This window comes from Crinia signifera, chromosome 19 (genome assembly GCF_055691185.1).
Source record: "Crinia signifera chromosome 19, ASM5569118v1, whole genome shotgun sequence".
NCBI classification, from domain to species: domain Eukaryota; kingdom Metazoa; phylum Chordata; class Amphibia; order Anura; family Myobatrachidae; genus Crinia; species Crinia signifera.
The window spans coordinates 101,207,705-101,235,463 of record NC_139226.1 but is presented as its reverse complement, the minus strand read 5'-3'; positions in this window follow the sequence as shown (position 1 = coordinate 101,235,463).

The following is a 27,759-nucleotide window of genomic DNA, read 5'->3' as shown; positions in this document are numbered from 1 at the left end:
AAAAACTATTCACATTCACATGAAAAAATTTCAAACCCCCGGGGGTTTTGTCCAAAAAATGAAAATTTCAAAAGTTCGTTTTTCTGCGTTAAACTATAGGTACACATCCGAAATGTATTACTGAGTTGAAAGAAGTTGATTCTGGTGCATGGTTTTTAAATGGGACCAGAAAAACTTTTCACATTCACATGAAAAAAATTCTAACCCCCGGGGGTTTTGTCCAAAAAATGAAAATTTCAAAAGTTCCTGTTTTTCTGCTTTAAACTATAGGTACACATCCCAAATGTATTACTGAGTTGAAAGACGTTGATTCTGGTGCATGGTTTTTAAATGGGACCAGAAAAACTTTTCACATTCACATGAAAAAATTTCTAACCCCCGGGGGTTTTGTCCAAAAAATGAAAATTTCAAAAGTTCATTTTTTTCTGCCTTAAACTAAAGGTACTCATCCGAAATGTATTACAGAGTTGAAAGAAGTTGATTCTGGTGCATGGTTTTTAAATGGGACCAGAAAAACTTTTCACATTCACATGAAAAAAATTCTAACCCCCGCATTTTTGTCCAAAAAATGAAAATTTTAAAAGTTCCTGTTTTTCTGCTTTAAACTATAGGTACACATCCGAAATGTTTTACTGAGTTGAAAGAAGTTGATTCTGGTGCATGGTTTTTAAATGGGACCAGAAAAACTTTTCATATTCACATGAAAAAATTTCTAACCCCCGGGGGTTTTGTCCAAAAAATGAAAATTTCAAAAGTTCCTTTTTTTCTGCCTTAAACTATAGGTACACATCCCAAATGGATTACAGAGTTGAAAGAAGTTGATTCTGGTGCATGGTTTTTAAATGGGACCAGAAAAACTATTCACATTCACATGAAAAAATTTCAAACCCCCGGGGGTTTTGTCCAAAAAATGAAAATTTCAAAAGTTCGTTTTTCTGCGTTAAACTATAGGTACACATCCGAAATGTATTACTGAGTTGAAAGAAGTTGATTCTGGTGCATGATTTTTAAATGGGACCAGGAAAACTTTTCATATTCACATGAAAAAATTTCTAACCCCCGGGGGTTTTGTCCAAAAAATGAAAATTTCAAAAGTTCCTTTTTTTCTGCCTTTAACTATAGGTACACATCCCAAATGGATTACAGAGTTGAAAGAAGTTGATTCTGGTGCATGGTTTTTAAATGGGACCAGAAAAACTATTCACATTCACATGAAAAAATTTCGAACCCCCGGGGGTTTTGTCCAAAAAATGAAAATTTCAAAAGTTCCTGTTTTTCTGCTTTAAACTATAGGTACACATCCGAAATGTATTACTGAGTTGAAAGAAGTTGATTCTGGTGCATGGTTTTTAAATGGGACCAGAAAAACTTTTCACATTCACATGAAAAAAATTCTAACCCCCGCGGGTTTTGTCCAAAAAATGAAAATTTTAAAAGTTCCTGTTTTTCTGCTTTAAACTATAGGTACACATCCGAAATGTTTTACTGAGTTGAAAGAAGTTGATTCTGGTGCATGGTTTTTAAATGGGACCAGAAAAACTTTTCATATTCACATGAAAAAATTTCTAACCCCCGGGGGTTTTGTCCAAAAAATGAAAATTTCAAAAGTTCCTTTTTTTCTGCCTTAAACTATAGGTACACATCCCAAATGGATTACAGAGTTGAAAGAAGTTGATTCTGGTGCATGGTTTTTAAATGGGACCAGAAAAACTATTCACATTCACATGAAAAAATTTCAAACCCCCGGGGGTTTTGTCCAAAAAATGAAAATTTCAAAAGTTCGTTTTTCTGCGTTAAACTATAGGTACACATCCGAAATGTATTACTGAGTTGAAAGAAGTTGATTCTGGTGCATGGTTTTTAAATGGGACCAGAAAAACTTTTTACATTCACATGAAAAAAATTCTAACCCCCGGGGGTTTTGTCCAAACAATGAAAATTTCAAAAGTTCCTGTTTTTCTGCCTTAAACTATAGGTACACATCCCAAATATATTACAGAGTTGAAATAAGTTGATTCTGGTGCATGGTTTTTAAATGGGACCAGAAAAACTTTTCATATTCACATGAAAAAATTTCTAACCCCCGGGGGTTTTGTCCAAAAAATGAAAATTTCAAAAGTTCCTTTTTTTCTGCCTTAAACTATAGGTACACATCCCAAATGGATTACAGAGTTGAAAGAAGTTGATTCTGGTGCATGGTTTTTAAATGGGACCAGAAAAATTATTCACATTCACATGAAAAAAATTCTAACCCCCGCGGGTTTTGTCCAAAAAATGAAAATTTCAAAAGTTCCTGTTTTTCTGCTTTAAACTATAGGTACACATCCGAAATGTATTACTGAGTTGAAAGAAGTTGATTCTGGTGCATGGTTTTTAAATGGGACCAGAAAAACTTTTCATATTCACATGAAAAAATCTCTACCCCCCGGGGGTTTTGTCCAAAAAATGAAAATTTCAAAAGTTCCTGTTTTTCTGCCTTAAACTATAGGTACACATCCCAAATGGATTACAGAGTTGAAAGAAGTTGATTCTGGTGCATAGTTTTTAAATGGGACCAGAAAAACTTTTCACATTCACATGAAAAAAATTCTAAACCCCGGGGGTTTTGTACAAAAAATGAAAATTTCAAATGTTCCTGTTTTTCTGCCTTAAACTATAGGTACACATCCCAAATGGATTACAGAGTTGAAAGAAGTTGATTCTGGTGCATGGTTTTTAAATTGGACCAGAAAAACTTTTCACATTCACATGAAAAAATTTCTAACCCCCGGGGGTTTTGTCCAAAAAATGAAAATTTCAAAAGTTCATTTTTTTCTGCCTTAAACTAAAGGTACTCATCCGAAATGTATTACAGAGTTGAAAGAAGTTGATTCTGGTGCATGGTTTTTAAATGGGACCAGAAAAACTTTTCACATTCACATGAAAAAATTTCAAACCCCCGGGGGTTTTGTCCAAAAAATGAAAATTTCAAAAGTTCCTTTTTTTCTGCCTTAAACTATAGGTACACATCCCAAATGGATTACAGAGTTGAAAGAAGTTGATTCTGGTGCATGGTTTTTAAATGGGACCAGAAAAACTTTTCACATTCACATGAAAAAAATTCTAAGCCCCCGGGGGTTTTGTCCAAACAATGAAAATTTCAAAAGTTCCTGTTTTTCTGCCTTAAACTATAGGTACACATCCCAAATGTATTACAGAGTTGAAATAAGTTGATTCTGGTGCATGGTTTTTAAATGGGACCAGAAAAACTTTTCATATTCACATGAAAAAATTTCTAACCCCCGGGGGTTTTGTCCAAAAAATGAAAATTTCAAAAGTTCCTTTTTTTCTGCCTTAAACTATAGGTACACATCCCATATGGATTACAGAGTTGAAAGAAGTTGATTCTGGTGCATGGTTTTTAAATGGGACCAGAAAAACTTTTCACATTCACATGAAAAAATTTCTAACCCCCGGGGGTTTTGTCCAAAAAATGAAAATTTCAAAAGTTCCTGTTTTTCTGCTTTAAACTATAGGTACACATCCGAAATGTATTACTGAGTTGAAAGAAGTTGATTCTGGTGCATGGTTTTTAAATGGGACCAGAAAAACTTTTCATATTCACATGAAAAAATTTCTAACCCCCGGGGGTTTTGTCCAAAAAATGAAAATTTCAAAAGTTCCTGTTTTTCTGCCTTAAACTATAGGTACACATCCCAAATGGATTACAGAGTTGAAAGAAGTTGATTCTGGTGCATAGTTTTTAAATGGGACCAGAAAAACTTTTCACATTCACATGAAAAAAATTCTAAACCCCGGGGGTTTTGTACAAAAAATGAAAATTTCAAATGTTCCTGTTTTTCTGCCTTAAACTATAGGTACACATCCCAAATGGATTACAGAGTTGAAAGAAGTTGATTCTGGTGCATGGTTTTTAAATGGGACCAGAAAAACTTTTCACATTCACATGAAAAAAATTCTAACCCCCGGGGTTTTGTCCAAAAAAATGAAAATTTCAAAAGTTCCTGTTTTTCTGCCTTAAACTATAGGTACACATCCCAAATGTATTACTGAGTTGAAAGAAGTTGATTCTGGTGCATGGTTTTTAAATGGGACCAGAAAAACTATTCACATTCACATAAAAAAAATTCTAACCCCCGGGGGTTTTGTCCAAAAAATGAAAATGTCAAAAGTTCCTGTTTTTCTGCCTTAAACTATAGGTACACATCCCAAATGTATTACAGAGTTGAAAGAAGTTGATTCTGGTGCACAGTTTTTAAATTGGACCAGAAAAACTTTTCACATTCACATGAAAAAATTTCTAACCCCCGGGGGTTTTGTCCAAAAAATGAAAATTTCAAAAGTTTCTGTTTTTCTGCTTTAAACTATAGGTACACATCCGAAATGTATTACTGAGTTGAAAGAAGTTGATTCTGGTGCATGGTTTTTAAATGGGACCAGAAAAACTTTTTACATTCACATGAAAAAAATTCTAACCCCCGGGGGTTTTGTCCAAACAATGAAAATTTCAAAAGTTCCTGTTTTTCTGCCTTAAACTATAGGTACACATCCCAAATATATTACAGAGTTGAAATAAGTTGATTCTGGTGCATGGTTTTTAAATGGGACCAGAAAAACTTTTCATATTCACATGAAAAAATTTCTAACCCCCGGGGGTTTTGTCCAAAAAATGAAAATTTCAAAAGTTCCTTTTTTTCTGCCTTAAACTATAGGTACACATCCCAAATGGATTACAGAGTTGAAAGAAGTTGATTCTGGTGCATGGTTTTTAAATGGGACCAGAAAAACTTTTCACATTCACATGAAAAAAATTCTAACCCCCGGGGTTTTGTCCAAAAAAATGAAAATTTCAAAAGTTCCTGTTTTTCTGCCTTAAACTATAGGTACACATCCCAAATGTATTACTGAGTTGAAAGAAGTTGATTCTGGTGCATGGTTTTTAAATGGGACCAGAAAAACTATTCACATTCACATAAAAAAATTTCTAACCCCCGGGGGTTTTGTCCAAAAAATGAAAATTTCAAAAGTTCCTTTTTTTCTGCCTTAAACTATAGGTACACATCCCAAATGGATTACAGAGTTGAAAGAAGTTGATTCTGGTGCATGGTTTTTAAATGGGACCAGAAAAACTATTCACATTCACATGAAAAAATGTCTAACCCCCGGGGGTTTTGTCCAAAAAATGAAAATGTCAAAAGTTCCTGTTTTTCTGCCTTAAACTATAGGTACACATCCCAAATGTATTACAGAGTTGAAAGAAGTTGATTCTGGTGCACAGTTTTTAAATTGGACCAGAAAAACTTTTCACATTCACATGAAAAAATTTCTAACCCCCGGGGGTTTTGTCCAAAACATGAAAATTTAAAAAGTTCCTGTTTTTCTGCTTTAAACTATAGGTACACATCCCAAATGTATTACTGAGTTGAAAGAAGTTGATTCTGGTGCATGGTTTTTAAATGGGACCAGAAAAACTTTTCATATTCACATGAAAAAAATTCTAACCCCCGGGGGTTTTGTCCAAACAATGAAAATTTCAAAAGTTCCTGTTTTTCTGCCTTAAACTATAGGTACACATCCCAAATATATTACAGAGTTGAAATAAGTTGATTCTGGTGCATGGTTTTTAAATGGGACCAGAAAAACTTTTCATATTCACATGAAAAAATTTCTAACCCCCGGGGGTTTTGTCCAAAAAATGAAAATTTCAAAAGTTCCTTTTTTTCTGCCTTAAACTATAGGTACACATCCCAAATGGATTACAGAGTTGAAAGAAGTTGATTCTGGTGCATGGTTTTTAAATGGGACCAGAAAAACTTTTCACATTCACATGAAAAAAATTCTAACCCCCGGGGTTTTGTCCAAAAAAATGAAAATTTCAAAAGTTCCTGTTTTTCTGCCTTAAACTATAGGTACACATCCCAAATGTATTACTGAGTTGAAAGAAGTTGATTCTGGTGCATGGTTTTTAAATGGGACCAGAAAAACTATTCACATTCACATAAAAAAATTTCTAACCCCCGGGGGTTTTGTCCAAAAAATGAAAATTTCAAAAGTTCCTTTTTTTCTGCCTTAAACTATAGGTACACATCCCAAATGGATTACAGAGTTGAAAGAAGTTGATTCTGGTGCATGGTTTTTAAATGGGACCAGAAAAACTATTCACATTCACATGAAAAAATGTCTAACCCCCGGGGGTTTTGTCCAAAAAATGAAAATGTCAAAAGTTCCTGTTTTTCTGCCTTAAACTATAGGTACACATCCCAAATGTATTACAGAGTTGAAAGAAGTTGATTCTGGTGCACAGTTTTTAAATTGGACCAGAAAAACTTTTCACATTCACATGAAAAAATTTCTAACCCCCGGGGGTTTTGTCCAAAACATGAAAATTTAAAAAGTTCCTGTTTTTCTGCTTTAAACTATAGGTACACATCCCAAATGTATTACTGAGTTGAAAGAAGTTGATTCTGGTGCATGGTTTTTAAATGGGACCAGAAAAACTTTTCATATTCACATGAAAAAAATTCTAACCCCCGGGGGTTTTGTCCAAAAAATGAAAATTTCAAAAGTTCCTTTTTTTCTGCCTTAAACTATAGGTACACATCCCAAATGGATTACAGAGTTGAAAGAAGTTGATTCTGGTGCATGGTTTTTAAATGGGACCAGAAAAACTATTCACATTCACATGAAAAAAACTCTAACCCCCGCGGGTTTTGTCCAAAAAATGAAAATTTCAAAAGTTCCTGTTTTTCTGCTTTAAACTATAGGTACACATCCGAAATGTATTACTGAGTTGAAAGAAGTTGATTCTGGTGCATGGTTTTTAAATGGGACCAGAAAAACTTTTCACATTCACATGAAAAAAATTCTAACCCCCGCGGGTTTTGTCCAAAAAATGAAAATTTTAAAAGTTCCTGTTTTTCTGCTTTAAACTATAGGTACACATCCGAAATGTTTTACTGAGTTGAAAGAAGTTGATTCTGGTGCATGGTTTTTAAATGGGACCAGAAAAACTTTTCATATTCACATGAAAAAATTTCTAACCCCCGGGGGTTTTGTCCAAAAAATGAAAATTTCAAAAGTTCATTTTTTTCTGCCTTAAACTAAAGGTACTCATCCGAAATGTATTACAGAGTTGAAAGAAGTTGATTCTGGTGCATGGTTTTTAAATGGGACCAGAAAAACTTTTCACATTCACATGAAAAAATTTCTAACCCCCGGGGGTTTTGTCCAAAAAATTAAAATTTCAAAAGTTCCTTTTTTTCTGCCTTAAACTATAGGTACACATCCCAAATGGATTACAGAGTTGAAAGAAGTTGATTCTGGTGCATGGTTTTTAAATGGGACCAGAAAAACTTTTCACATTCACATGAAAAAATTTCAAACCCCCGGGGGTTTTGTCCAAAAAATGAAAATTTCAAAAGTTTCTGTTTTTCTGCTTTAAACTATAGGTACACATCCGAAATGTATTACTGAGTTGAAAGAAGTTGATTCTGGTGCATGGTTTTTAAATGGGACCAGAAAAACTTTTTACATTCACATGAAAAAAATTCTAACCCCCGGGGGTTTTGTCCAAACAATGAAAATTTCAAAAGTTCCTGTTTTTCTGCCTTAAACTATAGGTACACATCCCAAATATATTACAGAGTTGAAATAAGTTGATTCTGGTGCATGGTTTTTAAATGGGACCAGAAAAACTTTTCATATTCACATGAAAAAATTTCTAACCCCCGGGGGTTTTGTCCAAAAAATGAAAATTTCAAAAGTTCCTTTTTTTCTGCCTTAAACTATAGGTACACATCCCAAATGGATTACAGAGTTGAAAGAAGTTGATTCTGGTGCATGGTTTTTAAATGGGACCAGAAAAATTATTCACATTCACATGAAAAAAATTCTAACCCCCGCGGGTTTTGTCCAAAAAATGAAAATTTCAAAAGTTCCTGTTTTTCTGCTTTAAACTATAGGTACACATCCGAAATGTATTACTGAGTTGAAAGAAGTTGATTCTGGTGCATGGTTTTTAAATGGGACCAGAAAAACTTTTCATATTCACATGAAAAAATCTCTACCCCCCGGGGGTTTTGTCCAAAAAATGAAAATTTCAAAAGTTCCTGTTTTTCTGCCTTAAACTATAGGTACACATCCCAAATGGATTACAGAGTTGAAAGAAGTTGATTCTGGTGCATAGTTTTTAAATGGGACCAGAAAAACTTTTCACATTCACATGAAAAAAATTCTAAACCCCGGGGGTTTTGTACAAAAAATGAAAATTTCAAATGTTCCTGTTTTTCTGCCTTAAACTATAGGTACACATCCCAAATGGATTACAGAGTTGAAAGAAGTTGATTCTGGTGCATGGTTTTTAAATTGGACCAGAAAAACTTTTCACATTCACATGAAAAAATTTCTAACCCCCGGGGGTTTTGTCCAAAAAATGAAAATTTCAAAAGTTCATTTTTTTCTGCCTTAAACTATAGGTACACATCCCAAATGGATTACAGAGTTGAAAGAAGTTGATTCTGGTGCATGGTTTTTAAATGGGACCAGAAAAACTTTTCACATTCACATGAAAAAATTTCTAACCCCCGGGGGTTTTGTCCAAAAAATTAAAATTTCAAAAGTTCCTTTTTTTCTGCCTTAAACTATAGGTACACATCCCAAATGGATTACAGAGTTGAAAGAAGTTGATTCTGGTGCATGGTTTTTAAATGGGACCAGAAAAACTTTTCACATTCACATGAAAAAATTTCAAACCCCCGGGGGTTTTGTCCAAAAAATGAAAATTTCAAAAGTTTCTGTTTTTCTGCTTTAAACTATAGGTACACATCCGAAATGTATTACTGAGTTGAAAGAAGTTGATTCTGGTGCATGGTTTTTAAATGGGACCAGAAAAACTTTTTACATTCACATGAAAAAAATTCTAACCCCCGGGGGTTTTGTCCAAACAATGAAAATTTCAAAAGTTCCTGTTTTTCTGCCTTAAACTATAGGTACACATCCCAAATATATTACAGAGTTGAAATAAGTTGATTCTGGTGCATGGTTTTTAAATGGGACCAGAAAAACTTTTCATATTCACATGAAAAAATTTCTAACCCCCGGGGGTTTTGTCCAAAAAATGAAAATTTCAAAAGTTCCTTTTTTTCTGCCTTAAACTATAGGTACACATCCCAAATGGATTACAGAGTTGAAAGAAGTTGATTCTGGTGCATGGTTTTTAAATGGGACCAGAAAAATTATTCACATTCACATGAAAAAAATTCTAACCCCCGCGGGTTTTGTCCAAAAAATGAAAATTTCAAAAGTTCCTGTTTTTCTGCTTTAAACTATAGGTACACATCCGAAATGTATTACTGAGTTGAAAGAAGTTGATTCTGGTGCATGGTTTTTAAATGGGACCAGAAAAACTTTTCATATTCACATGAAAAAATCTCTACCCCCCGGGGGTTTTGTCCAAAAAATGAAAATTTCAAAAGTTCCTGTTTTTCTGCCTTAAACTATAGGTACACATCCCAAATGGATTACAGAGTTGAAAGAAGTTGATTCTGGTGCATAGTTTTTAAATGGGACCAGAAAAACTTTTCACATTCACATGAAAAAAATTCTAAACCCCGGGGGTTTTGTACAAAAAATGAAAATTTCAAATGTTCCTGTTTTTCTGCCTTAAACTATAGGTACACATCCCAAATGGATTACAGAGTTGAAAGAAGTTGATTCTGGTGCATGGTTTTTAAATTGGACCAGAAAAACTTTTCACATTCACATGAAAAAATTTCTAACCCCCGGGGGTTTTGTCCAAAAAATGAAAATTTCAAAAGTTCATTTTTTTCTGCCTTAAACTAAAGGTACTCATCCGAAATGTATTACAGAGTTGAAAGAAGTTGATTCTGGTGCATGGTTTTTAAATGGGACCAGAAAAACTTTTCACATTCACATGAAAAAATTTCAAACCCCCGGGGGTTTTGTCCAAAAAATGAAAATTTCAAAAGTTCCTTTTTTTCTGCCTTAAACTATAGGTACACATCCCAAATGGATTACAGAGTTGAAAGAAGTTGATTCTGGTGCATGGTTTTTAAATGGGACCAGAAAAACTTTTCACATTCACATGAAAAAAATTCTAAGCCCCCGGGGGTTTTGTCCAAACAATGAAAATTTCAAAAGTTCCTGTTTTTCTGCCTTAAACTATAGGTACACATCCCAAATGTATTACAGAGTTGAAATAAGTTGATTCTGGTGCATGGTTTTTAAATGGGACCAGAAAAACTTTTCATATTCACATGAAAAAATTTCTAACCCCCGGGGGTTTTGTCCAAAAAATGAAAATTTCAAAAGTTCCTTTTTTTCTGCCTTAAACTATAGGTACACATCCCATATGGATTACAGAGTTGAAAGAAGTTGATTCTGGTGCATGGTTTTTAAATGGGACCAGAAAAACTTTTCACATTCACATGAAAAAATTTCTAACCCCCGGGGGTTTTGTCCAAAAAATGAAAATTTCAAAAGTTCCTGTTTTTCTGCTTTAAACTATAGGTACACATCCGAAATGTATTACTGAGTTGAAAGAAGTTGATTCTGGTGCATGGTTTTTAAATGGGACCAGAAAAACTTTTCATATTCACATGAAAAAATTTCTAACCCCCGGGGGTTTTGTCCAAAAAATGAAAATTTCAAAAGTTCCTGTTTTTCTGCCTTAAACTATAGGTACACATCCCAAATGGATTACAGAGTTGAAAGAAGTTGATTCTGGTGCATAGTTTTTAAATGGGACCAGAAAAACTTTTCACATTCACATGAAAAAAATTCTAAACCCCGGGGGTTTTGTACAAAAAATGAAAATTTCAAATGTTCCTGTTTTTCTGCCTTAAACTATAGGTACACATCCCAAATGGATTACAGAGTTGAAAGAAGTTGATTCTGGTGCATGGTTTTTAAATGGGACCAGAAAAACTTTTCACATTCACATGAAAAAAATTCTAACCCCCGGGGTTTTGTCCAAAAAAATGAAAATTTCAAAAGTTCCTGTTTTTCTGCCTTAAACTATAGGTACACATCCCAAATGTATTACTGAGTTGAAAGAAGTTGATTCTGGTGCATGGTTTTTAAATGGGACCAGAAAAACTATTCACATTCACATAAAAAAAATTCTAACCCCCGGGGGTTTTGTCCAAAAAATGAAAATGTCAAAAGTTCCTGTTTTTCTGCCTTAAACTATAGGTACACATCCCAAATGTATTACTGAGTTGAAAGAAGTTGATTCTGGTGCATGGTTTTTAAATGGGACCAGAAAAACTATTCACATTCACATGAAAAAATGTCTAACCCCCGGGGGTTTTGTCCAAAAAATGAAAATGTCAAAAGTTCCTGTTTTTCTGCCTTAAACTATAGGTACACATCCCAAATGTATTACAGAGTTGAAAGAAGTTGATTCTGGTGCACAGTTTTTAAATTGGACCAGAAAAACTTTTCACATTCACATGAAAAAATTTCTAACCCCCGGGGGTTTTGTCCAAAAAATGAAAATTTCAAAAGTTTCTGTTTTTCTGCTTTAAACTATAGGTACACATCCGAAATGTATTACTGAGTTAAAAGAAGTTGATTCTGGTGCATGGTTTTTAAATGGGACCAGAAAAACTTTTTACATTCACATGAAAAAAATTCTAACCCCCGGGGGTTTTGTCCAAACAATGAAAATTTCAAAAGTTCCTGTTTTTCTGCCTTAAACTATAGGTACACATCCCAAATATATTACAGAGTTGAAATAAGTTGATTCTGGTGCATGGTTTTTAAATGGGACCAGAAAAACTTTTCATATTCACATGAAAAAATTTCTAACCCCCGGGGGTTTTGTCCAAAAAATGAAAATTTCAAAAGTTCCTTTTTTTCTGCCTTAAACTATAGGTACACATCCCAAATGGATTACAGAGTTGAAAGAAGTTGATTCTGGTGCATGGTTTTTAAATGGGACCAGAAAAACTTTTCACATTCACATGAAAAAAATTCTAACCCCCGGGGTTTTGTCCAAAAAAATGAAAATTTCAAAAGTTCCTGTTTTTCTGCCTTAAACTATAGGTACACATCCCAAATGTATTACTGAGTTGAAAGAAGTTGATTCTGGTGCATGGTTTTTAAATGGGACCAGAAAAACTATTCACATTCACATAAAAAAATTTCTAACCCCCGGGGGTTTTGTCCAAAAAATGAAAATTTCAAAAGTTCCTTTTTTTCTGCCTTAAACTATAGGTACACATCCCAAATGGATTACAGAGTTGAAAGAAGTTGATTCTGGTGCATGGTTTTTAAATGGGACCAGAAAAACTATTCACATTCACATGAAAAAATGTCTAACCCCCGGGGGTTTTGTCCAAAAAATGAAAATGTCAAAAGTTCCTGTTTTTCTGCCTTAAACTATAGGTACACATCCCAAATGTATTACAGAGTTGAAAGAAGTTGATTCTGGTGCACAGTTTTTAAATTGGACCAGAAAAACTTTTCACATTCACATGAAAAAATTTCTAACCCCCGGGGGTTTTGTCCAAAACATGAAAATTTAAAAAGTTCCTGTTTTTCTGCTTTAAACTATAGGTACACATCCCAAATGTATTACTGAGTTGAAAGAAGTTGATTCTAATGCATGGTTTTTAAATGGGACCAGAAAAACTTTTCATATTCACATGAAAAAAATTCTAACCCCCGGGGGTTTTGTCCAAACAATGAAAATTTCAAAAGTTCCTGTTTTTCTGCCTTAAACTATAGGTACACATCCCAAATATATTACAGAGTTGAAATAAGTTGATTCTGGTGCATGGTTTTTAAATGGGACCAGAAAAACTTTTCATATTCACATGAAAAAATTTCTAACCCCCGGGGGTTTTGTCCAAAAAATGAAAATTTCAAAAGTTCCTTTTTTTCTGCCTTAAACTATAGGTACACATCCCAAATGGATTACAGAGTTGAAAGAAGTTGATTCTGGTGCATGGTTTTTAAATGGGACCAGAAAAACTTTTCACATTCACATGAAAAAAATTCTAACCCCCGGGGTTTTGTCCAAAAAAATGAAAATTTCAAAAGTTCCTGTTTTTCTGCCTTAAACTATAGGTACACATCCCAAATGTATTACTGAGTTGAAAGAAGTTGATTCTGGTGCATGGTTTTTAAATGGGACCAGAAAAACTATTCACATTCACATAAAAAAATTTCTAACCCCCGGGGGTTTTGTCCAAAAAATGAAAATTTCAAAAGTTCCTTTTTTTCTGCCTTAAACTATAGGTACACATCCCAAATGGATTACAGAGTTGAAAGAAGTTGATTCTGGTGCATGGTTTTTAAATGGGACCAGAAAAACTATTCACATTCACATGAAAAAATGTCTAACCCCCGGGGGTTTTGTCCAAAAAATGAAAATGTCAAAAGTTCCTGTTTTTCTGCCTTAAACTATAGGTACACATCCCAAATGTATTACAGAGTTGAAAGAAGTTGATTCTGGTGCACAGTTTTTAAATTGGACCAGAAAAACTTTTCACATTCACATGAAAAAATTTCTAACCCCCGGGGGTTTTGTCCAAAACATGAAAATTTAAAAAGTTCCTGTTTTTCTGCTTTAAACTATAGGTACACATCCCAAATGTATTACTGAGTTGAAAGAAGTTGATTCTGGTGCATGGTTTTTAAATGGGACCAGAAAAACTTTTCATATTCACATGAAAAAAATTCTAACCCCCGGGGGTTTTGTCCAAAAAATGAAAATTTCAAAAGTTCCTTTTTTTCTGCCTTAAACTATAGGTACACATCCCAAATGGATTACAGAGTTGAAAGAAGTTGATTCTGGTGCATGGTTTTTAAATGGGACCAGAAAAACTATTCACATTCACATGAAAAAAACTCTAACCCCCGCGGGTTTTGTCCAAAAAATGAAAATTTCAAAAGTTCCTGTTTTTCTGCCTTAAACTATAGGTACACATCCCAAATGTATTACTGAGTTGAAAGAAGTTGATTCTGGTGCATGGTTTTTAAATGGGACCAGAAAAACTATTCACATTCACATAAAAATATTTCTAACCCCCGGGGGTTTTGTCCAAAAAATGAAAATTTCAAAAGTTCCTTTTTTTCTGCCTTAAACTATAGGTACACATCCCAAATGTATTACTGAGTTGAAAGAAGTTGATTCTGGTGCATGGTTTTTAAATGGGACCAGAAAAACTTTTCATATTCACATGAAAAAAATTCTAACCCCCGGGGGTTTTGTCCAAACAATGAAAATTTCAAAAGTTCCTGTTTTTCTGCCTTAAACTATAGGTACACATCCCAAATATATTACAGAGTTGAAATAAGTTGATTCTGGTGCATGGTTTTTAAATGGGACCAGAAAAACTTTTCATATTCACATGAAAAAATTTCTAACCCCCGGGGGTTTTGTCCAAAAAATGAAAATTTCAAAAGTTCCTTTTTTTCTGCCTTAAACTATAGGTACACATCCCAAATGGATTACAGAGTTGAAAGAAGTTGATTCTGGTGCATGGTTTTTAAATGGGACCAGAAAAACTTTTCACATTCACATGAAAAAAATTCTAACCCCCGGGGTTTTGTCCAAAAAAATGAAAATTTCAAAAGTTCCTGTTTTTCTGCCTTAAACTATAGGTACACATCCCAAATGTATTACTGAGTTGAAAGAAGTTGATTCTGGTGCACAGTTTTTAAATTGGACCAGAAAAACTTTTCACATTCACATGAAAAAATTTCTAACCCCCGGGGGTTTTGTCCAAAACATGAAAATTTAAAAAGTTCCTGTTTTTCTGCTTTAAACTATAGGTACACATCCCAAATGTATTACTGAGTTGAAAGAAGTTGATTCTGGTGCATGGTTTTTAAATGGGACCAGAAAAACTTTTCATATTCACATGAAAAAAATTCTAACCCCCGGGGGTTTTGTCCAAAAAATGAAAATTTCAAAAGTTCCTTTTTTTCTGCCTTAAACTATAGGTACACATCCCAAATGGATTACAGAGTTGAAAGAAGTTGATTCTGGTGCATGGTTTTTAAATGGGACCAGAAAAACTATTCACATTCACATGAAAAAAACTCTAACCCCCGCGGGTTTTGTCCAAAAAATGAAAATTTCAAAAGTTCCTGTTTTTCTGCTTTAAACTATAGGTACACATCCGAAATGTATTACTGAGTTGAAAGAAGTTGATTCTGGTGCATGGTTTTTAAATGGGACCAGAAAAACTTTTCACATTCACATGAAAAAAATTCTAACCCCCGCGGGTTTTGTCCAAAAAATGAAAATTTTAAAAGTTCCTGTTTTTCTGCTTTAAACTATAGGTACACATCCGAAATGTTTTACTGAGTTGAAAGAAGTTGATTCTGGTGCATGGTTTTTAAATGGGACCAGAAAAACTTTTCATATTCACATGAAAAAATTTCTAACCCCCGGGGGTTTTGTCCAAAAAATGAAAATTTCAAAAGTTCCTTTTTTTCTGCCTTAAACTATAGGTACACATCCCAAATGGATTACAGAGTTGAAAGAAGTTGATTCTGGTGCATGGTTTTTAAATGGGACCAGAAAAACTATTCACATTCACATGAAAAAAACTCTAACCCCCGCGGGTTTTGTCCAAAAAATGAAAATTTCAAAAGTTCCTGTTTTTCTGCTTTAAACTATAGGTACACATCCGAAATGTATTACTGAGTTGAAAGAAGTTGATTCTGGTGCATGGTTTTTAAATGGGACCAGAAAAACTTTTCACATTCACATGAAAAAAATTCTAACCCCCGCGGGTTTTGTCCAAAAAATGAAAATTTTAAAAGTTCCTGTTTTTCTGCTTTAAACTATAGGTACACATCCGAAATGTTTTACTGAGTTGAAAGAAGTTGATTCTGGTGCATGGTTTTTAAATGGGACCAGAAAAACTTTTCATATTCACATGAAAAAATTTCTAACCCCCGGGGGTTTTGTCCAAAAAATGAAAATTTCAAAAGTTCCTTTTTTTCTGCCTTAAACTATAGGTACACATCCCAAATGGATTACAGAGTTGAAAGAAGTTGATTCTGGTGCATGGTTTTTAAATGGGACCAGAAAAACTATTCACATTCACATGAAAAAATTTCAAACCCCCGGGGGTTTTGTCCAAAAAATGAAAATTTCAAAAGTTCGTTTTTCTGCGTTAAACTATAGGTACACATCCGAAATGTATTACTGAGTTGAAAGAAGTTGATTCTGGTGCATGGTTTTTAAATGGGACCAGAAAAACTTTTCATATTCACATGAAAAAATTTCTAACCCCCGGGGGTTTTGTCCAAAAAATGAAAATTTCAAAAGTTCCTTTTTTTCTGCCTTAAACTATAGGTACACATCCGAAATGTATTACTGAGTTGAAAGAAGTTGATTCTGGTGCATGGTTTTTAAATGGGACCAGAAAAACTTTTCACATTCACATGAAAAAAATTCTAACCCCCGGGGGTTTTGTCCAAAAAATGAAAATTTCAAAAGTTCCTGTTTTTCTGCTTTAAACTATAGGTACACATCCCAAATGTATTACTGAGTTGAAAGACGTTGATTCTGGTGCATGGTTTTTAAATGGGACCAGAAAAACTTTTCACATTCACATGAAAAAATTTCTAACCCCCGGGGGTTTTGTCCAAAAAATGAAAATTTCAAAAGTTCATTTTTTTCTGCCTTAAACTAAAGGTACTCATCCGAAATGTATTACAGAGTTGAAAGAAGTTGATTCTGGTGCATGGTTTTTAAATGGGACCAGAAAAACTTTTCACATTCACATGAAAAAATTTCTAACCCCCGGGGGTTTTGTCCAAAAAATGAAAATTTCAAAAGTTCCTTTTTTTCTGCCTTAAACTATAGGTACACATCCCAAATGGATTACAGAGTTGAAAGAAGTTGATTCTGGTGCATAGTTTTTAAATGGGACCAGAAAAACTTTTCACATTCACATAAAAAAATGTCTAACCCTCGGGGGTTTTGTCCAAAAAATGAAAATTTCAAATGTTCCTGTTTTTCTGCCTTAAACTATAGGTACACATCCCAAATGGATTACAGAGTTGAAAGAAGTTGATTCTGGTGCATGGTTTTTAAATGGGACCAGAAAAACTTTTCACATTCACATGAAAAAAATTCTAACCCCCGGGGGTTTTGTCCAAAAAATGAAAATTTCAAAAGTTCCTGTTTTTCTGCTTTAACCCCTTCCTGACAGAGCTAGTTTTTGCGTTCCTGACAGAGCCATTTTTTTCAAATCTGACATGTCTCACTTAAGTGGGGATAACTTTTTTTTGCTTTTACTTATCCCAGTGATTTTGAGATTGTTTTTTCGTGACACATTGTACTTCAAATTAGTGGTAAATTTGGGTCGATACAGTCTGTGTTTTTTTTGTGAAAAATACCAAAATGTCGTGAAAAAATTGAAAATTTAGCGATTTGCAAAATGTTAAATTTTCTGCTTGTGAGACAAATAATCATACCACTCAAAATAGTTAATAACTAACATAGACCATATGTATACTTTATGTTGCCATCATTATTTCAACTTCCTTTTAATTTTTTTGGACACTAGGAGGCTTCAAATATGAATAGCAAATTCTCAAATTTTCAAGAAAATTTCAAACACTGATTTTTTTAGGGACCAGTTCAGTTCTGATGTGACTTTGAGGGACTTGTATGTGAGACACCCCCATAAATGATGCCATTTCAAAAACTGCACCCCTCACAGTATTCAAAACAGCATTTTGGAAGTTTGTTAACCCTTTAGGTGTTTCACAGGAATTAAAACAAAGTGTAGGTGAAATTTCAAAATTTCATTTTTTTTGCAGATTTGCAAATTTAATACATTTTTCTAAGGAACACAGTACATTTTACTAGAGAAATGTGACTAAAAATTGATTCCCCCAATTCTTTGGTTTTCATAAATATCCTATATGTGGCCCTAGTGTGCACGGTGACCAAACCACAGGCTTCATAATAGAAGGAGCACCTACTTGATTTTGGAGCCTCCTTTTTATGAGATTATTTTTTAGGCACAATGTAGGTTTCTAGGCACCATAAGATGCTAAAAGTTAGGTACCCCCCCAAAAGTGACCCCATTTTGCAAACTACACCCTTCAGGGAAATCATCTAGGGGTAAAGTGTACATTTCAAACCCCCAGGGGTTTCACCAATTGTGGTACAACTGGGCAGTGAAAATGAAAAAAATAAATTTTTCATTTTCACAGCTCAGTTGTATCAAAATTGGTGAAACCCCTGGGGGTTTGAAATGTACACTATACCCCTTGATGAATTCCCTGAAGGGTGTAGTTTGCAAAATGGGGTCACTTGTGGGGGGGTTCCACTGTATGGGTGTTTCGGGGGTCATTCAACCAGAATCTGTGCTGCAAAATCCAAAAATCACTCCTTCCCTTCTGAGTCCTGCCATGCACCCAACTGGTATTTTTTGGTCACACATGAGGCATTGCCGTACTCGGGAGAAATTGGGGCACAGATTTTGGGGTGCTTTGTCTCCTTCATTCCTTGTGAAAATGAAAAATTTTGAGCCAGATCTGCATTTTTGTGTAAAAAAATGTAATTTTTTACACAAAAATGCAGTTCTGGCTCAAAATTTTTTATTTTCACAAGGAATGAAGGAGACAAAGCACGCCAAAATCTGTGCCCCAATTTCTCCCGAGTACGGCAATGCCTCATGTGTGACCAAAAAATACCAGTTGGGTGCATGGCAGGACTCAGAAGGGAAGGAGTGATTTTTGGTGGCGGAATGAATGGTGGGTGCTATGTCGCATTAGCAAGACCCCCGAAGCACCAATACAGTGGAACCCCCCCACAAGTGACCCCATTTTAGTCACCAGCTTTGGGAGGGGGGCTGGCGCTGCGGCTGGCGGGGGGGTGGGAGGGGTGCTGGCGCTGCGGCAGCCGGGTGGGTGGGAGGGAGGGGGGCTGCCGGGTGGGAGGGGGGGGGCTGGCGATCGGTGGGGTATATACACACACACACACATATATATATATATATATATATATATATATATATATATATGTATATATGTATATATATATATATATATTTATATATATACATATATATACACACACATATATATATATATGTGTGTGTATATATATATATATATATACATATATTTTCAGTGCATATATTTTATTTTACAACTTTTTCAGCAGCTTGATGCTGCTGCTGCTGCTGCGGGGGGGAGGGGGGAGGAGGGCAGCGCTGCGTGCGCTCCAGACGCTCCGGGGGAGCCGTGGGAGCCGCTGCTGCTGCCGGGTGAGTGCCCGGCGGGTGCGAGGGGTGGGCTGCACATCGGTGGTGATCGGTGCTGTACCTGACAGCACCGATCACCACCGATCCCTGTGTTACCGAGCGGCTTAGCCGCCGGTAACACAGGAAACGCTGTGAAAGGCTGTTCAGATTTGAACAGCCAATCACAGCGATCGCCGACCGGGGGGGGCACCCCTGCCCCCCCTGGGCGGCGAGGGGGGATGTCTGCTGTCAGGGACAGCAGACATCACCTAACTGTCACTGCGTCTCTAGACGCAGTGACAGTTAGAAGTCATGACGTACATTTATGCCATGTGTCGGGAAGTACCTCCCGGCCATGACGTAAATGTACGTCAAATGTCGGGAAGGGGTTAAACTATAGGTACACATCCCAAATGTATTACTGAGTTCAAAGACGTTGATTCTGGTGCATGGTTTTTAAATGGGACCAGAAAAACTTTTCACATTCACATGAAAAAATTTCTAACCCCCAGGAGTTTTGTCCAAAAAATGAAAATTTCAAAAGTTCATTTTTTTCTGCCTTAAACTAAAGGTACTCATCCGAAATGTATTACAGAGTTGAAAGAAGTTGATTCTGGTGCATGGTTTTTAAATGGGACCAGAAAAACTTTTCACATTCACATGAAAAAATTTCAAACCCCCGGGGGTTTTGTCCAAAAAATGAAAATTTCAAAAGTTTCTGTTTTTCTGCTTTAAACTATAGGTACACATCCGAAATGTATTACTGAGTTGAAAGAAGTTGATTCTGGTGCATGGTTTTTAAATGGGACCAGAAAAACTTTTCACATTCACATGAAAAAAATTCTAACCCCCGGGGGTTTTGTCCAAACAATGAAAATTTCAAAAGTTCCTGTTTTTCTGCCTTAAACTATAGGTACACATCTCAAATGTATTACTGAGTTGAAAGAAGTTGATTCTGGTGCATGGTTTTTAAATGGGACCAGAAAAACTTTTCATATTCACATGAAAAAATTTCTAACCCCCGGGGGTTTTGTCAAAAATTGATAATTTCAAAAGTTCCTTTTTTTCTGCCTTAAACTATAGGTACACATCCCAAATGGATTACAGAGTTGAAAGAAGTTGATTCTGGTGCATGGTTTTTAAATGGGACCAGAAAAATTATTCACATTCACATGAAAAAAATTCTAACCCCCGCGGGTTTTGTCCAAAAAATGAAAATTTCAAAAGTTCCTGTTTTTCTGCTTTAAACTATAGGTACACATCCGAAATGTATTACTGAGTTGAAAGAAGTTGATTCTGGTGCATGGTTTTTAAATGGGACCAGAAAAACTTTTCATATTCATATGAAAAAATTTCGAACCCCCGGGGGTTTTGTCCAAAAAATGAAAATTTCAAAAGTTCCTTTTTTTCTGCCTTAAACTATAGGTACACATCCCAAATGGATTACAGAGTTAAAAGAAGTTGATTCTGGTGCATGGTTTTTAAATGGGACCAGAAAAACTATTCAAATTCACATGAAAAAATTTCTAACCCCCGGGGGTTTTGTCCAAAAAATGAAAATTTCAAAAGTTCCTGTTTTTCTGCCTTAAACTATAGGTACACATCCCAAATGGATTACAGAGTTGAAAGAAGTTGATTCTGGTGCATGGTTTTTAAATGGGACCAGAAAAACTTTTCACATTCACATGAAAAAAATTCTAACCCCCGGGGGTTTTGTCCAAAAAATGAAAATTTCAAAAGTTCCTGTTTTTCTGCTTTAAACTATAGGTACACATCCCAAATGTATTACTGAGTTCAAAGACGTTGATTCTGGTGCATGGTTTTTAAATGGGACCAGAAAAACTTTTCACATTCACATGAAAAAATTTCTAACCCCCAGGGGTTTTGTCCAAAAAATGAAAATTTCAAAAGTTCATTTTTTTCTGCCTTAAACTAAAGGTACTCATCCGAAATGTATTACAGAGTTGAAAGAAGTTGATTCTGGTGCATGGTTTTTAAATGGGACCAGAAAAACTTTTCACATTCACATGAAAAAATTTCTAACCCCCGGGGGTTTTGTCCAAAAAATGAAAATTTCAAAAGTTCCTTTTTTTCTGCCTTAAACTATAGGTACACATCCCAAATGGATTACAGAGTTGAAAGAAGTTGATTCTGGTGCATGGTTTTTAAATGGGACCAGAAAAACTTTTCACATTCACATGAAAAAATTTCTAACCCCCGGGGGTTTTGTCCAAAAAATGAAAATTTCAAAAGTTCCTTTTTTTCTGCCTTAAACTATAGGTACACATCCCAAATGGATTACAGAGTTGAAAGAAGTTGATTCTGGTGCATGGTTTTTAAATGGGACCAGAAAAACTTTTCACATTCACATGAAAAAATTTCAAACCCCCGGGGGTTTTGTCCAAAAAATGAAAATTTCAAAAGTTTCTGTTTTTCTGCTTTAAACTATAGGTACACATCCGAAATGTATTACTGAGTTGAAAGAAGTTGATTCTGGTGCATGGTTTTTAAATGGGACCAGAAAAACTTTTCACATTCACATGAAAAAAATTCTAACCCCCGGGGGTTTTGTCCAAACAATGAAAATTTCAAAAGTTCCTGTTTTTCTGCCTTAAACTATAGGTACACATCCGAAATGTATTACTGAGTTGAAAGAAGTTGATTCTGGTGCATGGTTTTTAAATGGGACCAGAAAAACTTTTCATATTCACATGAAAAAATTTCTAACCCCCGGGGGTTTTGTCCAAAAAATGAAAATTTCAAAAGTTCCTTTTTTTCTGCCTTAAACTATAGGTACACAACCCAAATGGATTACAGAGTTGAAAGAAGTTGATTCTGGTGCATGGTTTTTAAATGGGACCAGAAAAATTATTCACATTCACATGAAAAAAATTCTAACCCCCGCGGGTTTTGTCCAAAAAATGAAAATTTCAAAAGTTCCTGTTTTTCTGCTTTAAACTATAGGTACACATCCGAAATGTATTACTGAGTTGAAAGAAGTTGATTCTGGTGCATGGTTTTTAAATGGGACCAGAAAAACTTTTCATATTCACATGAAAAAATTTCTAACCCCCGGGGGTTTTGTCCAAAAAATGAAAATTTCAAAAGTTCCTTTTTTTCTGCCTTAAACTATAGGTACACATCCCAAATGGATTACAGAGTTGAAAGAAGGTGATTCTGGTGCATGGTTTTTAAATGGGACCAGAAAAACTATTCAAATTCACATGAAAAAATTTCTAACCCCCGGGGGTTTTGTCCAAAAAATGAAAATTTCAAAAGTTCCTGTTTTTCTGCCTTAAACTATAGGTACACATCCCAAATGGATTACAGAGTTGAAAGAAGTTGATTCTGGTGCATAGTTTTTAAATGGGACCAGAAAAACTTTTCACATTCACATGAAAAAAATTCTATACCCCGGGGGTTTTGTACAAAAAATGAAAATTTCAAATGTTCCTGTTTTTCTGCCTTAAACTATAGGTACACATCCCAAATGGATTACAGAGTTGAAAGAAGTTGATTCTGGTGCATGGTTTTTAAATGGGACCAGAAAAACTTTTCACATTCACATGAAAAAAATTCTAACCCCCGGGGTTTTGTCCAAAAAAATGAAAATTTCAAAAGTTCCTGTTTTTCTGCCTTAAACTATAGGTACACATCCCAAATGTATTACTGAGTTGAAAGAAGTTGATTCTGGTGCATGGTTTTAAAATGGGACCAGAAAAACTATTCACATTCACATAAAAAAAATTCTAACCCCCGGGGGTTTTGTCCAAAAAAATGAAAATTTCAAAAGTTCCTGTTTTTCTGCTTTAAACTATAGGTACACATCCCAAATGTATTACTGAGTTAAAAGACGTTGATTCTGGTGCATGGTTTTTAAATGGGACCAGAAAAACTTTTCACATTCACATGAAAAAATTTCTAACCCCCGGGGGTTTTGTCCAAAAAATGAAAATTTCAAAAGTTCCTTTTTTTCTGCCTTAAACTATAGGTACACATCCCAAATGGATTACAGAGTTGAAAGAAGTTGATTCTGGTGCATGGTTTTTAAATGGGACCAGAAAAACTATTCAAATTCACATGAAAAAATTTCTAACCCCCGGGGGTTTTGTCCAAAAAATGAAAATTTCAAAAGTTCCTGTTTTTCTGCCTTAAACTATAGGTACACATCCCAAATGGATTACAGAGTTGAAAGAAGTTGATTCTGGTGCATAGTTTTTAAATGGGACCAGAAAAACTTTTCACATTCACATGAAAAAAATTCTAAACCCCGGGGGTTTTGTACAAAAAATGAAAATTTCAAATGTTCCTGTTTTTCTGCCTTAAACTATAGGTACACATCCCAAATGGATTACAGAGTTGAAAGAAGTTGATTCTGGTGCATGGTTTTTAAATGGGACCAGAAAAACTTTTCACATTCACATGAAAAAAATTCTAACCCCCGGGGTTTTGTCCAAAAAAATGAAAATTTCAAAAGTTCCTGTTTTTCTGCCTTAAACTATAGGTACACATCCCAAATGTATTACTGAGTTGAAAGAAGTTGATTCTGGTGCATGGTTTTAAAATGGGACCAGAAAAACTATTCACATTCACATAAAAAAAATTCTAACCCCCGGGGGTTTTGTCCAAAAAAATGAAAATTTCAAAAGTTCCTGTTTTTCTGCTTTAAACTATAGGTACACATCCCAAATGTATTACTGAGTTAAAAGACGTTGATTCTGGTGCATGGTTTTTAAATGGGACCAGAAAAACTTTTCACATTCACATGAAAAAATTTCTAACCCCCGGGGGTTTTGTCCAAAAAATGAAAATTTCAAAAGTTCATTTTTTTCTGCCTTAAACTAAAGGTACTCATCCGAAATGTATTACTGAGTTGAAAGAAGTTGATTCTGGTGCATGGTTTTTAAATGGGACCAGAAAAACTTTTCACATTCACATGAAAAAATTTCTAACCCCCGGGGGTTTTGTCCAAAAAATGAAAATTTCAAAAGTTCCTTTTTTTCTGCCTTAAACTATAGGTACACATCCCAAATGGATTACAGAGTTGAAAGAAGTTGATTCTGGTGCATGGTTTTTAAATGGGACCAGAAAAACTATTCACATTCACATGGAAAAATGTCTAACCCCCGGGGGTTTTGTCCAAAAAATTAAAATGTCAAAAGTTCCTGTTTTTCTGCCTTAAACTATAGGTACACATCCCAAATGTATTACAGAGTTGAAAGAAGTTGATTCTGGTGCACAGTTTTTAAATTGGACCAGAAAAACTTTTCACATTCACATGAAAAAAATTCTAACCCCCGGGGGTTTTGTCCAAAACATGAAAATTTAAAAAGTTCCTGTTTTTCTGCTTTAAACTATAGGTACACATCCGAAATGTATTACTGAGTTGAAAGAAGTTGATTCTGGTGCATAGTTTTTAAATGGGACCAGAAAAACTATTCACATTCACATGAAAAAACTCTAACCCCCGCGGGTTTTGTCCAAAAAATGAAAATTTCAAAAGTTCCTGTTTTTCTGCTTTAAACTATAGGTACACATCCGAAATGTATTACTGAGTTGAAAGAAGTTGATTCTGGTGCATGGTTTTTAAATGTGACCAGAAAAACTTTTCATATTCACATGAAAAAATTTCTAACCCCCGGGGGTTTTGTCCAAAAAATGAAAATTTCAAAAGTTCCTGTTTTTCTGCTTTAAACTATAGGTACACATCCTAAATGTATTACTGAGTTGAAAGAAGTTGATTCTGGTGCATGGTTTTTAAATGGGACCAGAAAAACTTTTTATATTCACATGAAAAAAATTCTAACCCCCGGGGGTTTTGTCCAAAAAATGAAAATTTCAAAAGTTCCTGTTTTTCTGCTTTAAACTATAGGTACACATCCGAAATGTATTACTGAGTTGAAAGAAGTTGATTCTGGTGCATGGTTTTTAAATGGGACCAGAAAAACTTTTCATATTCACATGAAAAAATTTCTAACCCCCGGGGGTTTTGTCCAAAAAATGAAAATTTCAAACGTTCCTTTTTTTCTGCCTTAAACTATAGGTACACATCCCAAATGGATTACAGAGTTGAAAGAAGTTGATTCTGGTGCATGGTTTTTAAATGGGACCAGAAAAACGATTCACATTCACATGAAAAAAACTCTAACCCCCCGGGGGTTTTGTCCAAAAAATGAAAATTTCAAAAGTTCCTGTTTTTCTGCTTTAAACTATAGGTACACATCCGAAATGTATTACTGAGTTGAAAGAAGTTGATTCTGGTGCATGGTTTTTAAATGGGACCAGAAAAACTTTTCACATTCACATGAAAAAAATTCTAACCCCCGGGGGTTTTGTCCAAAAAATGAAAATTTCAAAAGTTCCTTTTTTTCTGCCTTAAACTATAGGTACACATCCCAAATGGATTACAGAGTTGAAAGAAGTTGATTCTGGTGCATGGTTTTTAAATGGGACCAGAAAAACTATTCACATTCACATGAAAAAATGTCTAACCCCCGGGGGTTTTGTCCAAAAAATGAAAATTTCAAACGTTCCTTTTTTTCTGCCTTAAACTATAGGTACACATCCCAAATGGATTACAGAGTTGAAAGAAGTTGATTCTGGTGCATGGTTTTTAAATGGGACCAGAAAAACGATTCACATTCACATGAAAAAAACTCTAACCCCCCGGGGGTTTTGTCCAAAAAATGAAAATTACAAAAGTTCCTGTTTTTCTGCTTTAAACTATAGTTACACATCCCAAATGTATTACAGAGTTGAAATAAGTTGATTCTAGTGCATGGTTTTTAAATGGGACCAGAAAAACTATTCACATTCACATGAAAAAATGTCTAACCCCCGGGGGTTTTGTCCAAAAAATGAAAATTTCAAACGTTCCTTTTTTTCTGCCTTAAACTATAGGTACACATCCCAAATGGATTACAGAGTTGAAAGAAGTTGATTCTGGTGCATGGTTTTTAAATGGGACCAGAAAAACGATTCACATTCACATGAAAAAAACTCTAACCCCCCGGGGGTTTTGTCCAAAAAATGAAAATTACAAAAGTTCCTGTTTTTCTGCTTTAAACTATAGGTACACATCCGAAATGTATTACTGAGTTGAAAGAAGTTGATTCTGGTGCATGGTTTTTAAATGGGACCAGAAAAACTTTTCACATTCACATGAAAAAAATTCTAACCCCCGGGGGTTTTGTCCAAAAAATGAAAATTTCAAAAGTTCCTTTTTTTCTGCCTTAAACTATAGGTACACATCCCAAATGGATTACAGAGTTGAAAGAAGTTGATTCTGGTGCATGGTTTTTAAATGGGACCAGAAAAACTATTCACATTCACATGAAAAAAACTCTAACCCCCCCGCGGGTTTTGTCCAAAAAATGAAAATTTCAAAAGTTCCTGTTTTTCTGCTTTAAACTATAGGTACACATCCGAAATGTATTACTGAGTTGAAAGAAGTTGATTCTGGTGCATGGTTTTTAAATGGGACCAGAAAAACTTTTCATATTCACATGAAAAAATTTCTAACCCCCGGGGGTTTTGTCCAAACAATGAAAATTTTAAAAGTTCCTGTTTTTCTGCCTTAAACTATAGGTACACATCCCAAATGTATTACAGAATTGAAAGAAGTTGATTCTGGTGCATAGTTTTTAAATGGGACCAGAAAAACTATTCACATTCACATGAAAAAAACTCTAACCCCCGCGGGTTTTGTCCAAAAAAAATGAAAATTTCAAAAGTTCCTGTTTTTCTGCTTTAAACTATAGGTACACATCCGAAATGTATTACTGAGTTGAAAGAAGTTGATTCTGGTGCATGGTTTTTAAATGTGACCAGAAAAACTTTTCATATTCACATGAAAAAATTTCTAACCCCCGGGGGTTTTGTCCAAAAAATGAAAATTTCAAAAGTTCCTGTTTTTCTGCTTTAAACTATAGGTACACATCCTAAATGTATTACTGAGTTGAAAGAAGTTGATTCTGGTGCATGGTTTTTAAATGGGACCAGAAAAACTTTTTATATTCACATGAAAAAAATTCTAACCCCCGGGGGTTTTGTCCAAAAAATGAAAATTTCAAAAGTTCCTGTTTTTCTGCTTTAAACTATAGGTACACATCCGAAATGTATTACTGAGTTGAAAGAAGTTGATTCTGGTGCATGGTTTTTAAATGGGACCATAAAAACTTTTCATATTCACATGAAAAAATTTCTAACCCCCGGGGGTTTTGTCCAAAAAATGAAAATTTCAAACGTTCCTGTTTTTCTGCCTTAAACTATAGGTACACATCCCAAATGGATTACAGAGTTGAAAGAAGTTGATTCTGGTGCATGATTTTTAAATGGGACCAGAAAAACGATTCACATTCACATGAAAAAAACTCTAACCCCCCGGGGGTTTTGTCCAAAAAATGAAAATTTCAAAAGTTCCTGTTTTTCTGCTTTAAACTATAGGTACACATCCGAAATGTATTACTGAGTTGAAAGAAGTTGATTCTGGTGCATGGTTTTTAAATGGGAC